Genomic DNA, 16800 nt, shown 5'->3' on the forward strand with positions numbered 1-16800 from the left:
AATGGCCTTTTGAAGGGGAGCTATGGACCCGCTATACCACAGGAACACATTGCCTTCGAGCCTGCTCTCGCTCACTCTAACGTACCGGCTTTCTCTCTCTCTCCTCACTCGCTCACACACTGCACAGGGGAGAAATGCCCGCAGCACGAGTCTACACTGTGAGTGCGATGATTATTTATTTAAAAATGGGCTTTTGAAGGGGAGCTGTGGACCCGCTATACCACAGGATCACCTGTGACATTGCCTTCACATTGTTTTCCTTTTATTTATAATCCTGTTGAGCAGATCAGACACCCAGGCAAACAACACTGAATAATCAATAGCTGCAACTACTTTGCCCGCCCCCACTCCTCACCTGAGTCGGTTTCGTCTCTGTTCAGCAGTGTTTGCCAAACTCGGTCCTGGTGAACCCCTGTGGCTGCAGGGTTTTGTTCCAACCAGATTCCTAATCATTAATGCCGGTGAAACTCATCCGGGATAAGTCGGTTTTTCAAACGCAGCCGTGTAGCAGATTAGTCTAGCAAGATGTAATAATCCGAGATGAATGCGCGCCCTCGCGCTAAGTGAAAAGCCAATATATATTGAGTCTACAAAACATGGTCACCAAGTCTTTGATAGGCTGCAACAAAATGATGAAAGAACGGGCGCATTTTTTTCACACAAGCTGAGTGGGTGGGTGTTAGTTAGTTAATTAGCAACTCGAAGGATTAAAAAACATTGAAAAAGCGGCGCGGATTGGTTTGCAGCGTGTAAAACAGTTTGTTTGTCGCGGATAATTTGCTATCCACACAGGGACGAACCGGGAAGTGAACCCACAATCTTCCACTGTCTCCTTACTGCAAAGCAGCCGTACTACTACAGCGCCACAAGGCAGTTAAAGAATGCACCGGGCCACATGTTCATTTTTTCCCCTGTGCTTAAAAGACATTAAAAAACTGTTTCTCAACTGTGACTCCCGAACAACTCAGTACGCGAAAAGCGGTCAGAATCGCAAACAACAATGAAAACTCTACGTGACTCACAGGTAGTGATGGGCCGCTCGATACTCAGGTTTCGACACTGTGTCGAGCTTTCGAAGCACTGCAGATTTTAATACTCGATCGAATAATGACATCTGTGATTTAAGGATTTCACATTTTCTTTCTCAAATGTGCTTACCTATATCATGGCAAAGTACAGGGATAAACCTTTATTTTCTGTCTACTCCGTTTTAATTAAGACAGACCAAACAAAACATTTAAGGCTATTAAATGTGATCTCAAGAAAAGATCAGGGTTAATTATAATACTAATAACAGGAGCGATTATAATGATACAGTGCAAAAGTAAATACTAATTGAAAGAGCCGGGAATGCATGAGGTGAGGCGTCTTATTTTGTTTAACTCTTGCTATCGTATAGTGCATTCTGCCTGTCGGCATTAGTTATATTTATATTTTTTAGACATCAGACACTAGAAGCTGCTGACGAACCCTTCTCTTTGTTGTCAGTCTGTAGCTACGAAAAAATAAAAGCAATACGACTTTTAATAGACGTCATTGAAGTGTATCATAAGTTTCTGTAACGTTAATGAAAATGGCCAGGAGGTGTCACGAGAGAGGTGAGTGTCAAATGCTTCGAAGCTTCGATACGATATCCGACACAATTGCTTCAAACGTGTTGATGCTTCGCGAGGCTTCACCCCGCCCATCACTACTCACAACTTACTGAACGAGAAATCAGCAGACTAGCATGACGGATGGGGCGTAATGGGCGTCCTTCCCCTCTCCTCCGGATTATTCAAATGTTAATTTTTTCCGTGCTTAAAAATCATTAAAAAAGCGGCCTGATTATGCGGCATATGGTACGCCGCGGGTTGGCTAGTATAATAATAATTATATAATAATAGGAATATAGTATGCAGCATAAATAGATAGATTGATTTTAGTATTAGTATAATGCAGTGGCAGACCGTGCATTTCACACCTAGGCCTTCTGTAGTGCTCCGTCTGAATCAACCCGCCCCTCAAAAACTAATTTATGGTTATAAAAACCATCTTAATATGCAGAAATATAATATAAAGTGCCATTGCATCGCAGATAGATAACTCCTGTAGCCACAATAAATGCCTTTATTGAATAGACAAACCAGGGGTGAACAAGTTCCTTTCTACTGCAGCTACAGCCGCGACACACATAAAAAATATCAACAATAACTCATAAACTTGCAATATTATTTAGGAAAATCACAACATTTTACTCACCAAAAATTCGGAATATTTGTAAACAAAATCCATCCTCCACTCTTTCCTCAAAAACAGTTCAATTACTCTGTCGTACAGATTATCCGTGCGCTTCAGTTCCATCACGAAGTCCCTTTCTATCGCCATCGAAGCTAAATGCTGAAAGTCAAACCTGCCCTGTCGTATTTCTGGCATAAGTTTTAATTCGCTTTAGGGCTGAAAATGTCCACTTGACAGAAGCAGTGGACACGGGAATGCTCACCGCCAAACATACCAATGTGTACAGCTGCCCCATGATGCTCTCATTCAGATTTTTCTGATGATGGAAGTCAAGGAGATCAGTGGGAGATTTTCCTGCAAAATCATCCATGGCATACATTACAGTCAGTTCTGTTTTTAGCTGAGACAGATCAAAAAGTGCTCCGTGGCTCTGTGTTAAACTGGAGAAGGCTGCATGTGGGAAATTTTTCTTGTATTTCCTAAACTTCTGGGGTCCGAGGAGCATGACAAACATCAGTTTTTCGTGGTCTTGAAATCTGGTCTGTGTCTGGCAAATAATATTGTCCAGAATCCTGCCATGGAGTTGGCGGTAGTGCGCGTGAGGATCATGCGCTTGACCTCTTCGTGCACTTGGAGCGCCTGCGGTGCGTTCAGTGGCCTCGTAGAGTTCCTCATATCGGCTTCTATCTCGCTCAACGGTGTCACAGAACTCCTTTACCCTAGCCAGACAAAACTGCACATCCAGTTTTTTGTCCTGTAGTATTGAAAAGAGCACATCCGAATACTCAAAAATGCCACTGAATGTGTGAAGCAAAATATAAAACTCAAAATCATCCAGACGTGCTTTAAATCCATCAGCACAGCGCACTGTGTCCTTATCATACTCGTCATGATGCTCCAGAATGTGATGAAACAGTTCCTTTAGAGCATCTCTCTTCTCTATCCAATCAATGGGTCTGAATACGGTGACGTTGCCATACGCCTGCTAGAGGGCCCTAGTGAAACCAACTCAAAATCTGATTGGTTGAAGCAACAGTTTAATTGACATTTATTTTGTGTTAGAGGGCCTGCAGAACGGATTGTGAAGGCCTCCGGGCAGACTCCTTTGACTTTGACCCTGCCTGGCAACAAATGATGGCATTTAATATGAAAATACATGTCTGGAAGCAGCGCAGCCATCAGAAAAGCTATGAAAGGAAGCCGACAGACTATTTGGAATTATTTAATAAGTATTCACGGACAAAACATAATTAACATCAGTTTGTGATTCAGATATTTTTTTAGGCCAGCAGAGAAGGCCTTGCAGGCCCTGACGGTCCACCACTGGTATAATGAGAAGGATATAAGAAGGACCTGGGAGTCGGAGTGGACTCATCACCATCAGTGGACAGAAGTGAACAAGCAGACATTTACATTTACAAGAGTAAAGAAGAGCGCTTTCATAGTGAGTGGCCAGCCACTTCATTCAACCACTAATGTGTAGCATCCTTCTGAAGATGCAGTGGCAGCCATTGTTGCTCCAGTACGCTCACCACACATGAGCTAGTAGGATGTGAAAGGATGAGAGAGAGAGAATTTGAGGGAGGGGATGATTAATGGGCCGGAATGACTAGGCCATGGTGGGCAATATAGACTGGATAACCCCTACTTTTTATGAAGGATGCCCAGGGATCTTTTATGTCCACAGAGAGTCAGGACCTCAGTTTTACATCTCAATGCTGAAGCATTGGGACCCACATTCAGACCACAGAGTAAGCGCCCCCTGCTGGTCTCACAAACACCTCTTCCAGCAGCAAACCCAAGCTTTTCCTAGATGGTCTCCCATCTGGGCCTGAACATGCTGAGCTTCAGGTGGATGACCTCTTCTGAAGTGCATGTGGTATGGCTGCTGGCTTTGTTTAACTTCTAATGTTATTACTTTGCACTTCATTGTAATGCTATCCTGAAATTTTACATTAGATTAGATAAACTTTATTAATCCCATGGGGAAATTCAAATGCATACAACAGGAGAAACAATAAAAACTAGAACACAGACTCACAGGACAGATAAGACAACAAATCAACCAATCGATGAGTAAATAAATAAACAATTACATAAAATAAACTTAATGAGTACATCGGGTGGAAGCACTAAATTACCTGATAGCAGTGGGCAGACAAAAAAAACCCAAAAAAAACAAAGTTGCTTCTTAGAACACCATGGTGGAATGAGCCTGTGGCTAAAAGTGCACCAAGAGAGAGCGTCTCCAGGATGGGATTTTTCAGGATTTTGCCACCATCCTCTTTCCCACAACAGCTTCCAGTATGTCCAGGGTTGGCTCTGTGATGAGGTAGGCTTCCCCGATCAATTTCTTCAAGCGTTGTGCTTCCCCAGGACACTGCAGTGTAGAACAAAACACTGGCTACTATGGACTGGTAGAACATTTCCAGCAGGTTTACTGCACACATCAAAACACCTGAGGTTCCTCGGAAAGTCCAGTCTGCTGTGACCCTTCTTGTCCAGCGCCACTGTGTTGTCAGACCAGTTAATACGTGAACCCCCAGGTACCTGTAGCTCTGAACCACTTCCACGTCTTCCACGTCCTTCCCCTGGATGGTGAGTGGTCTCAGAGGCTCCTTGGCCCACCAGAAGTCCACCACCAGCTCTTTTGTCTTTCTGATGTTGAGTTGCAGGTTGTTGTTCCTGCAACACAAGATGAAGTCCTCCACTACTTTCCTGTACTCTGACTCTTCATTATTAATGCAGCCTATGATGGACGAGTCATCTGAGAATTTCTGTACAAGGCAAGCACTGGTATTGTACTGGAAGTCTGTTGTGTAGAGTGGTGAAGAGGAAGGGAGACAGGACAGTTGTCTAAGGTGCTCCAGTATCATACTTAACGCTATTGACGTGTGAGCTTGAGTTGCAGGTTGTTGTTCCTGCAACACAAGATGAAGTCCTCCACAACTTTCCTGTACTTTGACTCTTCATTATTAATGCAGCCTATGATGGACGAGTCATCTGAGAATTTCTGTACATGGCAAGCACTGGTATTGTACTGGAAGTCTGTTGTGTAGAGTGGTGAAGAGGAAGGGAGACAGGACAGTTGTCTAAGGTGCACCAGTATCATACTTAACGCTATTGACGTGTGAGCTTGAGTTGCAGGTTGTTGTTCCTGCAACACAAGATGAAGTCCTCCACAACTTTCCTGTACTTTGACTCTTCATTATTAATGCAGCCTATGATGGACGAGTCATCTGAGAATTTCTGTACATGGCAAGCACTGGTATTGTACTGGAAGTCTGTTGTGTAGAGTGGTGAAGAGGAAGGGAGACAGGACAGTTGTCTAAGGTGCTCCAGTATCATACTTAACGCTATTGACGTGTGAGCTTGAGGACGCTGCTCCCATACAAGAAGTGTACTGACTATACTGACTATATGTGAGTACTTTATGTAAATCTGGAGGATTCCACCAGGTGGCAGTATGAGAAATCATCACAGGAAGAAAATAGCGTCCAGTTTCACCGTGTTGTGAGTCGACAGAAGAACGATGTTAAAGATAAAAAACTATTTGCAATCTGATGCTGCTGTGAAGGTGCAACAGCAACACAACATGTCAAGACAATATATGAGACCTTTAATTGTGTTGCATCATTACGATGGGAAAAATACAAAGCTTGCATTTTATATGCGAGAACTGGATGAAGAAAAGCACCATGAAGACATTTGCATGTCAGCATTTAAATTTAATGATTTGCTTCACCACATCGAACCATTCATCAAACATCGAAGCACACACATCGATCCTATTAGATCTGCAAGCCTGCCGTGACGTGTTGATAGTAAACAACGAAGCTGGCTTCACGTACCAGAACTTGCACACGCATGCCACCCAATGTTTTGCTGGTACTGCAACTCTGTAGCGGGGCTACATAGTTATAGTGTTGTCAAAAGTTAGTACTACGTGCGTCTTGTTTCCATCAACCCGTTTGCTGTTTATGTGTGTGTCAGTGAATGCCGTCCCCGTAAAGGGGGACGGATGATGGAAGGAGACCGCAACCCAAACCTGGAAAACAACTGTTCACTATCAATTAATTACATCTGTCACAGGACTATTTAAGCAATCAGGAGGGAATAGCCAGGGGAAAAAGGAGAGGAGAAAGAAGGAGACCATTTTTTCACAACCACGGATCAACTGACCTGCTGTTTTTTCACATCACGCTTTTACAATAGTTTGTTTTTCATTCTGCCGGACTGTCTTCCATCCCTCATCTGAAGAGACCCCGGGATCGGATCGTCATCCACCACACGCCGAGGAACCACGGTGAGGTTGCTCCAATTGCCGGGAAAATCAAACAACTCACTTTTCTCTAGTTCAGTCATCCGTATTCAGGACAGTTTTTACAACCGGACTCTAATTCACGATCACACATTCCGTATATCATTCATTGTTGTTATTCTCTCATTAGGAAACATAATGTTAATTTTCACTCGTATGCAGATGACACTCAGTTATACCTTTCATTTAAATCAAATGAAGTTTCTCCAATGTTGTCTTTAATTAGTTGTGTTAGCAAATTAAAGGAGTGGATGAATGAGAACTACTTGTCTTTAAATACAGATAAAACAGAGATGTTAATTGTTGGAGGGAATGATGCTGATCACAACAATATTTTGTCATCATTTAACTCAGTTGGAATCCCAGTCAATTTTACTGAATCAGCCCGCAATCTCGGAGTTATCTTTGACTCTAGCATGTCATTTAAAGCGCATATTACAAAGTTGTCCAAAATATGTTTCATCCATCTTAAAAATGTTAGGAAATTAAGGCGCTTTTTAAATAAACAGGATTCTGAGAAACTAATTCATACAATACAATACAATACAGTTTATTTTTGTATAGCCCAAAATCACACAGGAAGTGCCGCAATGGGCTTTAACAGGCCCTGCCTCTTGACAGCCCCCCAGCCTTGACTCTCTAAGAAGACAAGGAAAAACTCCCAAAAAAACCTAGTAGGGAAAAATGGAAGAAACCTTGGGAAAGGCAGTTCAGAGAGAGACCCCTTTCCAGGTAGATTGGGCGTGCAGTGGGTGTCAAAAGAAGGGGGTCAATACAATACAATACAGTACACAGAACAATTTCTCAATATAGTAAGAAATAAAAAAATATATATATATATAAATTTTAGAAGTACAGAGCAGAATTTAACAGTAGATGATATATCCCATAATAAGATTTGTATTTGTATTTGTAATTCATGCATTTATCTCTAGTAGGATTGACTACTGCAATGCGGTGTTCACTGGATGTTCAAACTGTTCATTATACAGCCTCCAGTTAATCCAAAATGCGGCTGCAAGAATTATTACAAGAACAAGAAAATACGAACACATAACTCCAGTTCTTAAATCCTTACACTGGCTCCCGGTTAAGTTTAGGGCAGATTTCAAAATCCTTCTTTTAACATATAAAGCATTAAATGGTCGAGGTCCGGCTTACTTGTCTGAACTTATCATGACTTACAAACCAGATCGCACATTAAGATCTCAAGATGCCGGTCTGCTTATGATTCCAAGGATTAATAAAATAACAGTGAGAAGTCGAGCTTTTAGTTACAGGGCCCCTAAACTGTGGAATGGTCTGCCTGCTACTATAAGAGATGCCCCTTCGGTCTCAGCTTTTAAATCCCGGCTGAAGACTCACAACTTCAGTTTAGCATATCCTGACTAGAGCTGCTGATTAACTGTACAGACTGCATCTCTGTTGTTAGTCATTAGCACTTAAACATAAGTAACATCCATCCATCCATCCATCCATTTTCTGACAGTTATAATTGTATAAGAACCCTCACTTATTCTGTTTTTCTTCTCGGTACTCAAATGTGGCACTTGGTGCCACGGCCCACCTGCCAAGTTGTTTAGCCTGCCTAAGGAAAAGTCATCCCAAATGGAGGATCGCAGGAATCGTGGGAAAGAGAGGTGCTTTCATCGGATTGGCTGGCCCAACACTGTTTCAGCCATGGAATGGCCAAATGGGGGAGGCAGCTTGAAGGATGAGGTCTCCAGGACTCTACACAAATCCAAATCTTATTATGGGATATATCATCTACTGTTAAATTCTGCTCTGCACTTCTACAATTTATATTTTTTATTTCTTACTATATTGAGAAATTGTTCTGTTCTGTGTACTGCATTGTATTGTATTGATCCCTTTCTTTTGATACCCACTGCACGCCCCACCTACCTGGAAAGGGGTCTCTCTTTGAACTGCCTTTCCCAAGGTTTCTTCCATTTTTTCCCTACAAGTCTTTTTTGGGAGTTTTTCCTTGTCTTCTTAGAGAGTCAAGGCTGGGGGGCTGTCAAGAGGCAAGGCCTGTTAAAGCCCATTGTGGCACTTCCTGTGTGATTTTGGGCTATACAAAAATAAACTGTATTGTATTGTATTGTATTCGTTGTTTGTTATATGTTACAGGGGCAAGGGAGGGTTTGTTGTATTTCTATATGGTGGTGTCTCGTTGTTGCTGTGGTGGAGGGATATTTATATTTATATATGTATATATTTCTCTGCAGTGGGTTGGCACCCTGCCTGGGATTGGTTCCTGCCTTGTGCCCTGTGTTGGCTGGGATTGGCTCCAGCAGACCCCCGTGACCCTGTGTTCGGATTCAGCGGGTTGGAAACTGGATGGATGGATGTATATATTTCTATTTTGCATTTGTCTTGTTGTTTCATTTAATACAATTAATCAGTTTAATTTTACATACCTGCTTTTCTGTTGTGCTTATATTTACACCGTCGATTGTGGGGAAAAGTTTAATTTGTTAGAGGTACGGCTTGATAGTTAGATTCAAACTCAGTAAATTATCCAATCTACAGGTCTTGGAGGTGTAGCTGCCGGCTGGGTAAGGGGTCGGCCGTTACAACTCATTGCATTCATTTCTGAGGAAGTGCTCAGAGGATGCATCAAAAAAATGCTGGGAACTTGTGGCAGTCATGATGCGTGCCTGTTCTGAAATATAAACCGACCCTTACGCGTCACCATTTCTGACACACAGTCCCTCTGCCTCATAATCTGCTGTCTCTTGGCCAAGTAGTTCATGATCCCGGAGATTCTGGGGTCTTCAAGATTCAAAGCCTTGAGCTTCTCCCCTTAGTCGATGAGACAGAATGGTGCTGATATCAAACTAGTTGGGTGTGGACTTTGGGACAAAAAAACAACCTAAAGACCCCCCTAGCAGTTTTGTGATTTTGCGTGAAGTTGGAGAGGCGTCAGCTAACATGTAAGAATTACCACCCAGTGCAGAGACATGGAACCACCTGTGCTTACCGCCCCACTGGCTTTCGTAAGTAGATCCTGGCGATACCATATCTTAGCCGTATCGCTGGCATAGGAGTCCTATTAATACCTCCCGATAGAGAATGTTTTTAATGAAGACTTCAAGCCTTGCTCTCCGTTGCTTAGGGGTTTCACTTGCACATGGTTAAGCCACGGCGATTGCTTCGTTTCAACGTTGTGTCTCTTCATCTGCGTCATTAACACGATCTTAGTTGTCGCATGGTGGCGTTTGCAGCACAAGGGTCTTTTCCTAGTGAGAAGTGAAGTGCATGCAGGCGCCATCTAGTGGCTGTGTTTGAGCATGAGCAGAGCGGCCTGCTCCATATTCACACAAGTCTTTCGTTTATTTGCTCTCCGCTGCTGACGGGTTTCACTTGCATGTTGTTGAGCCGCGTTGATTGCTTCGTTTTGACGTTGTGTCTCTTCATCTGAGTCATTAGCATGACGTCGTTGTTGCGTGGTAGCGTTTGCAGCACACGAGTCTTTCAAAGTGAGAAATGAAGTGCATGCAGGCGCCATCTAGTGGCTGTGGTTGAGGATGAGCAGAGCGGACTGCTCCATATACACACAAATCTTTCCTGTATTTGCTCTCCATGGCTGAGGGGTTTCACTTGCACGTTGTTGAGCCACTTTGATTGCTTCGTTTCGACGTTGTGTCTCTTCATCTGAGTCATTAGCATGACGTCGTTGTTGCGTGGTGGCGTTTGCAGCACACGAGTCTTTCAAAGTGAGAAGTGAAGTGCATGCAGGCGCCATCTACTGGCTGTGGTTGAGCGTGAGCAGAGTGGACTGCTCCATATACACACAAGTCTTTCGTTTATTTGCTCTCCGCTGCTGACGGGTTTCACTTGCACATTGTTGAGCCGCATTGATTGCTTCGTTTCAACATTGTGTCTCTTCATCTGAATCATTAGCACGACATTCGTTGTCGCGTGGCGGTGTTTGCAGCACGCGGGTCTTTCCTAGTGAGAAGTGAAGTGCATGCAGATGCCATCTAGTGGCTGTAGTTGAGCATGAGCAGAGCGGACTGCTCCATATACACACAAATCTTTCCTTTATTTGCTCTCCATGGCTGAGGGGTTTCACTTGCACGTTTTTAAGCCACGTTGATTGCTTCGTTTTGACGTTGTGTGTCTTCATCTGAGTCATTAGCACGACGTTCGTTGTCGTGTGGCAGTGTTTGCAGTACAAGGTTCTTTCCTAGTGAGAAGTGAAGTGCATGCAGGCGCCATCTAGTGGCTGTGTTTGAGCATGAATAGAGCAGACTGCTCCATATACACACAAGTCTTTCGTTTATTTGCTCTCCGCTGCTGACGGGTTTCACTTGCATGTTGTTGAGCCGCGTTGATTGCTTCGTTTCGACATTGTATCTCTTCATCTGAGTCATTAGCACGACGTTCGTTGTCGCGTGGCGATGTTTGCAGCACGCGGGTCTTTCCTTAGTGAGAAGTGAAGTGCATGCAGGCGCCATCTAGTGGCTGTGGTTGAGCATGAGCAGAGTGGACTGCTCCACATACACACAAGTCTTTCATTTATTTGCTCTCCATGGCTGAGGGGTTTCTCTTGCACGTTGTTGAGCCGCGTCGATTGCTTCGTTTCGACGTTGTGTCTCTTCATCTGAGTCATTAGCACGACGTCATTGTCACGTGGCAGCGTTTGCAGTACACAGTTCTTTCCTAGTGAGAAGTGAAGTGCATGCAGGCGCCATCTAGTGGATGTGTTTGAGCATGAGCAGAGCGGACTGCTCCATATACGCACAAGTCTTTTGTTTATATGTATCTAATAATCATCTCGATAAAAATTATATTTATTACATTTATGATTAAAATTATTTGTATCAGTGCTAATATTTCATGAAACATTGGAGAAATCATCAGTAACCAGTGCTGCATGTAAAATGACATTTTCTGCTATGATTTCCTTCATTAGCTGCAAAGGCCATTCAGAGCTGAACATGAAAAAAAAGAAAAGGAACGAATGTGAACATTTCATACATCTCACTCCAGGGTCACGTACTATACAAGGTGGAGATTAAATGTTTGCTGCCATTCCGTTTTTATTTTCTCTCTTAAGGTTTGTCCTAAGGCTTTTTTATACTCCTGTTAATAAGTCCTATGGTGCTGTTTTCAGCTTTGGTGCTGCCGTTTCAATAATTTTGTTTTAAATTTCACAGGCCGCTTGTTTACAGTTATATTCGAGCCCATCTCTTACAGAAAATGGAAACACAGCGTGGTGAACCATGAGAACATGAAGCTAATTGACTGCCGACCAAGCTGATATTCGGCAAACCAGTCATCCGTTACGTTCATAAGACAGTCTCATCAACCGCGTCAGTTCAGTTTGGATATTCTGGAGCAGCTATTAAAATTATGCATTTTCAATGTATATACTTTCAAAGGCTCAAAAGAGACCTGCTATTTAGAAAAATGCCGTCTCATTTTAACATTGTGACTGAAAAGGGGGTTTTCTATAGCAGGCCCCCTGACCAGAATAACACCAGGTCAGTCCCAATAGGCAGTAGGAAGGATATTTATAAGTAGAGTTATCCCTTGCACTGGTAACCCCCCGTCAATATAAAAATCCGCAAATACATTTTGGTCCCATGATTCCTGCCTCTGTATTCTATAAAAAAAAATGTTGGGACGAGACTTTTTCCGGCAACGGGATGTTATTATTGAAGAGAGACAGAGAGACACTTTGGCAGAGAGATCTTTTGAAGAGAGACACTTTCACGTCCCGCGAGACAGGCACGTCACGTCATACTTACAACCTTTGGAAGCAAGTCTCGTGATACACATGCAGAGCAGGTTAGAGATAATGGAAGTAGGACAATTCGAAAGTCTCAAAAAAAAAAAAAGAGTGAAAAGATCACATTAGCACAAACAAATGGAAAGTATTACTCGGTGAAATAACAGAAAAGCGAAAAGAGATCGCATAGTGTTTGAGGACAAAAGGACAGGTGCTGTACAGGCTTTTAAATGTTAGAAGCGGTGCCCAAAATGCCGATCACGTGGAACGGAAGCAGCAGCAAGCTAGCAGCAACCCAGTAGCTGATCGAGCAAAGAGGAGGTAAAAAAAAACAACTGTTACTTGTTTCCCAATGTATCACCGTTTAAGAGGGGGTTTCAGAGGAGCAACCGTGTCACCTTGGTGTGCATTCAGTCACACTCTCCACAACGGCGAGTGGCGCTGGGCTGGGCTTTTGTATGGGGGGGAATTATCCAGCAGCTGATCGAGCAAAGAGGAGTTAAAACAAAATGTATTTGTATCCCATTGTATCACCATTTAAGTGTGGTTTCGGAGGAGCGGATGAGTCTCCTTGGAGTACAATCAGCCCCCTCTTCACAATGGTGCGAAACGCAGACGGGAAAGGGGTTGGCAAGCAAAGTGAGCAGGAAGAGAAGCCCCCTAGTATATTATAACTATATTGCACTAATTAAGATGCAAAAAGTTGGGAGAAACATGAGATAGAATAATCAGTGCTCAAGTAAAATCCCATGTGTGAGGCTGCCTACTGAGTACAAAGATGCCTGGCGTCCCCCAGACAAAGTGTGCAGTTCATCAGTTCTTTAGTGATCTGTAACTTTTCACAAAATTTGACTTATTATAATACATTTTTGTGTATATCTATGGTAGTAAAACAGATGATGGTCGTGTAGCTATGAAATGAAATCCCTTGCTGACAGCCTCCTGAATGTTATTGTCCTACCGTGATGCCAATATTTGTGAAGATATGGGAGCGCTCCCACACAAACATGTTTTCTCAACCCCAGAATACCACCGAATACCTCCGAAAACTGCACAATGATGCAGTTCTCCTGAGGTTGCTGGGATTTGCAGTCCATTTAAGTAGCGCTGCTACAGCATTGTGATCAGTTTTCTGCAGTAGATCGCAAAACTCACAAAATAACTTCCATTTAATTATTGATGACAAGCAGGCACAAGACAAGAACCTAAATCCACAGAAAACGGTAATCCGATGGGTGTGACTGTAATCCAATCGTTCAGTGAAGCGGTGACTCAAAAAGACAGCACCGATTGTGATCCTGTCAGCTTCTTATGGCTCACTTTTTAAGCCATCGCCCTTATCGTTGACCCCGCAGTTCTCACAACAACCACCGAAACTGTACAATGATGCAGATCTCCTGGGGTTGCTGGGATTTGCAGTCCATTTAAGTAGCGCTGCTATAGCATCATGTGCATTTTTCTGCAGTAGATCGCAAAACTCACAAACTTCCATTTAATTATTGTTGACAAGCAGGCACAGGACAGGAACATAAATCCAGAGAAAATGGTAATTTGATGTGTGTGACTGTAATCCAATCGTGCAGTGAAACGCTGAATCAAAAAGACACCACCGATTACGATTTTGTCAGCATCTTATGGCTCAGTTTTTAAGCCATTCGCCCTCATCATTGATCTGGCAGTTCTCAACACAATGATGCAGTTCTCCTGGGGTTGCTGGGATTTGCAGTCCATTTATGTAGCGCTGCTATAGCATCATGTGCGGTTTTCTGCAGATGATCGCAAAACTTGCAAAATAACTTCCATTTAACACTAGAATCCCTGAAGCCTACAAAAAAACCTTGTAATCCCAACCCACCTTAAATCCCTTCGCACCTCTCGGTCAGCGTCTTTTGTTTTGTACATACGTCGATCAGCACAAGCAGCAAGCAGCCTGCTATCCCACCCCCACAGCTCAATTTGGTAAAAAAAGTTCTTCTAGTTATCTGCGTGTGAGGTGCCTGGAGTTGTAAAGGGTAAATAATATTTCGTTATTGGGAACACATGCATTTCATGTGTATTCCTTGTCTACAATGATCTGGGTAAATGTAGGATGACAGGAAATGCGAGAAATGCAACGAGAAAAGTTTTTTCATGTTATAGTACTAATGACAAAAGTTTGACATTAAATGTATATGAAGTCCAAATATCAAATAAACACTTTCACAAAAGGTACACGTATAACAAAACAAGTGTGCTTTTATTCAAGTCTGTACACAGCCTTGGGGTGATGATCGATGGCCAGTTGTCTTTCTCTGACCATTTTACTATAACCTCTTGGTTTTGCAGAATCACTCTATACACCATCCACAAGATCAGACCGTACCTGACAAAGTTTGCAACCCCAAGAAGTGGAGCCACCCTGAAGTCACAGCTGAAGAACCACCCTCAACCTGAATATGTTAGGCAGGGGAATAAGGTTCTTCAGTGGTTCATTATGCTTAATTGTGAGGATCTGGAGAATTGCATTATGTTAGTCACTCTATAAATGTAATGAATTATTATTGATGTTGTATAACAAGAAAATGTGAAAACTTCCAAGGGGGTGAATACTTTTTATAGGGATTTGTTTGTCAAAGGTGACACATCAGCCATTCATCTCATAAAGTGAGAAGTAGTTTGTGACAGCAGACAACGTGCCACCTGCTTCAAGGGAGTCACCATGTGAATAGACTTTGAGGGCTTTGTGTGCATTATTCATTTCAGTGCCTTTGCTTACTTCTTTTTCCTTTCTCAAAAACACCTTTAGATTTGAAGGGATCAATAGACGTGCAAAAGGAATTGTCATCATTATTTTATAATGACTTTAATGATGTTGACTTCATTCAAGTGAAACTGAAAGCCCATTTCATAAGCTGGCCTCATTTCTGCCCAAAAAGGAAAGGAGTACACGTGCAAACCAAATGGAGAATCCCAGACCCCACGTTGCCTCCATCAGCATAATTATGAGGTCACATTGCGTTATCGCGGGTAATTAATCACATTCTTATGTTTCACGAGCACGGTTTGATCCCGTTGCCTCAGTTGATATGGATAGAGCACTGCTGTTATTGTTTCAGTTCTAAATCTCTGTGGACACCCAAGCAGGATTGTTGATTTGCAGAATGATGAGTAACAGTGTCCTGTGACAATCTGCGAGTTAATCAAAGGAGAAGGATCTGAAGAAAGGCCAGACAGGACCACATGACCTGGGCCATGTCACAGTGTCACCTGCAGACAGGTCTGGCCACTCAGACCCACTTACAAGGAGCACAGTACAACAACAAAGACAAACTCTTTGTTTTGTTCTTGTTGCTGTGCTAGTAAGAAGCTCCTAGTTATCCTGAACGGGACACGCAGTGTCACCAGTGAAAAATTCACATGAACTGGGGGGTCTCCATGTCAATAAGCAGCAGCTAATCCAGTTGAACAATAGGAGAACTCCTTCACTGAATGGGACAAATGGTGCCACTGTTGAAAAAAAAATACTTCAGATCTTCGTCCTTCTCCTTTTCACATTCTCCTATAGAGAATATGGATGTGAACTGGAGGGGCTCCAAGATAGTAAGTAGCAGCTTATCTATATGGGCAATTGGGGAAACTCATATCCTGTTAAAGGGGGGGAAGAGAAATTGTACCAGGTCTCGTCTCACTACATTTCACATTCGCACATGGAGAGGATGGATGTGAACCCATGGCCTCTGAAGCAGCTTATCCATTCAGAAACTAGGAGACCTTCAGTCCTGATAAGTTAAAGCAGTGTCACAGGTGAGAAACTGCTCAGGGTCGTGTCCCTCACCATTTCATATTCTCACATGGAGAGAGACGGTAGATGTGAATCTGGGACCTCCACATCAGGAAGTGGTAGCTTGTCCATTTGAGTAATTAGACAAATCCTACCATGACAAGGACAATCGGTGTTACTGGTGAGAAATCTCTCAGGGCCTCAGCTCTCTCTATTTCACATTTCCAAATGGATAAAATGGATGTGAACCCAGGGTCTCTGAGTTTTGTGTTACTAATTTGTTGAAAGTTTTAATATTGTTGATATACACAGTTTAAAACAATTCCAATACTTAATTTCACTAAACAATTAATACACCCATCTTAATAAAAGGCCAAGTGTTTATGTGTCTGTCTATGCACCTGTGTGTCCATCCAGGGCTATATCTCTGTTACATGCCATTCGTAAAAGCAGTGCTAATGTTTGTAATACGCCATCAGTTGGAATGAAAAATCCAGAAAATGCAATGCATTTTATTTCTACAAACATTTGTGATGCCCCATGTGTTGGAACGAAAAATGCATTGCATTTTATTGCTACAAATTTTTGTGATGTACCAACTGTTGAAATGAAAAATGCAATGCATTTTTAATTACTACAAATGATTGTGATGCACCATCTGTTGGATTGATAATTACAATGCATTTTATCACTACATGCATTACAAAATACATCTTAGACAGTGCATTGCAAACATTAATGTTGAATACGTTGAAC

The 16800-nt window shown here is 42.6% G+C and overlaps 1 protein-coding gene across 2 annotated transcripts in view; it reads right to left on the minus strand.

Annotated features, from left to right (window-relative positions):
* LOC114656373 (inactive dipeptidyl peptidase 10-like) overlaps positions 1-16800 on the minus strand; it is a 992193-nt gene that overhangs the window by 162346 nt on the left and 813047 nt on the right. The window lies entirely within an intron of this gene.

The sequence above is a fragment of the Erpetoichthys calabaricus genome, chromosome 8 (assembly GCF_900747795.2).
Source record: "Erpetoichthys calabaricus chromosome 8, fErpCal1.3, whole genome shotgun sequence".
NCBI classification, from domain to species: Eukaryota; Metazoa; Chordata; class Cladistia; order Polypteriformes; family Polypteridae; genus Erpetoichthys; species Erpetoichthys calabaricus.